Source organism: Sciurus carolinensis, chromosome 12 (genome assembly GCF_902686445.1).
Source record: "Sciurus carolinensis chromosome 12, mSciCar1.2, whole genome shotgun sequence".
NCBI classification, from domain to species: domain Eukaryota; kingdom Metazoa; phylum Chordata; class Mammalia; order Rodentia; family Sciuridae; genus Sciurus; species Sciurus carolinensis.
This window is the reverse complement of record NC_062224.1, coordinates 1,617,081-1,618,495: the sequence shown is the minus strand read 5'-3', so window position 1 is coordinate 1,618,495 and position 1,415 is coordinate 1,617,081. Positions and strand designations below refer to the sequence as shown.

General features: G+C 61.2%; 1 long non-coding RNA gene across 1 annotated transcript; it reads left to right on the top strand.

The window, feature by feature from the left end:
* The first annotated feature begins 212 nt into the window (after positions 1-212).
* Positions 213-715, top strand: LOC124961056 (uncharacterized). The gene is made up of 2 exons (XR_007104217.1): positions 213-439; positions 686-715. It is a non-coding gene; the product is annotated as an uncharacterized LOC124961056 (long non-coding RNA).
* The last annotated feature ends 700 nt before the right edge of the window (positions 716-1,415 follow it).

The window sequence follows — 1,415 nt, the reverse complement described above, 5'->3', positions numbered from 1 at the left end:
AAAGGAGAAAGAGTGGCGACAAGCAGGTGGGGGACACGATAGCCTCGGTGGGAGGGGCCTGCTGGAGTGGAGAAAGCAGGTCAGTGCAGGACCGCAGCCTGCTCACCCACGTCACTGTCCCGCCCTGATTAGCTGGGGGTTCCCAAGGTAACGGAGCCCGGGGGCTGGGGCTCACCTTCCCCGGCGGCAGCTGGGACAGCCAGTCCCGTCCCCAGGGCCTCCCAACCCCACCTCGGAGAGTCCGGATGAACCTTCCATTGGGACTTTCTTTCTACTCACACTGTTAACGCTTTGATGACAAGACAACGGCGCTGAAGTGTGGTCAGCTGGCCTTTTCCACCAAGTTTTACTCTGGGGCCTGTGGACAGTTGGAGGAGCGGAAGGCCAGGCATGCACGCAGGGTCTCCCGGCGGGAGCACCTTCAGGGCGTCCGTGAAGGGTGAGGAGTGGACCGCAGCGCAACCCGCTGACCTCGCGTTTCCTGGGCTTCACCGTGGGGTGTGTGTGGCGCGTGCCGCGGGGCTCGGTAGGCGATCTGTGGTCGGTGCGGCTTTTTCCTCGGGGGTGTCAGCCTGGTTTCCTGGCCTGGTTAGAATCACACCCACCCCCTTCCCACCCCCGTCCCCTGCTCCATAACCCATGGCCACCACTAATATGTTCTATTTGTAAAATTTTGTCGTTCCAGGAACATAATATGAATGGCATTATGGGGCTCGGAAAAGGACACCCCAATGGGAAGGCCCAGAAGCAGCTGCCCTCCGACCTAGCCTCCGTCTGCTGCTTCCCTTCTCCCTCAGCAGCTAGGACCTCTCCCACAGGCAGGTCCCGGAAGCGCTGACCTCTGGCCTTCTGTCTCAGAGCTGCGCTAGTGAGATCCTCTGACCTCGTTCCCGATGGGTCATGGAAACTTTGGGAAGGGTCCCGCCCCACGCCTGGGGGGAGGAGCTGCACAGAGAGGCCAGGGGTCTGAAGGACAGCCCTGCCGTTCCTCAGTCCACATCTGAGACCCCACCCTTCTGCCCAATCATTATTTCCCCACGCGCACATGGAGCCTGAGCTCAAAAGCGGTCAGTCGTCCCTGGGTCTTTGGGCCTTCCCTCTGAAGGCCCCACGCCACATGAAGCCATGACCAGTAAGCACGTGGGGCATTTGTGTTGTCAGCCTGTCTGTTATGGGTATCGGCCATGGCCCTGGGTGGCCATCCAGGAGGGCACTCACCACGGCGGCCTGCTGGGAGCGCTGGGCTCGGAGGGAGACGCCCTCCCCAGCGCACAGGAGGGGCCGTATGCAAGCTGCCCAGCGGGTGCTCCCCAGGAGCCCAAAACCCACCTGCTGCTCGTTTAAAAGTAGGAGGACAGACTCCTCTGGCCGGGATGTTCTCCTTGTGATTCTTTCGGACATTTAGAGCGTATGCA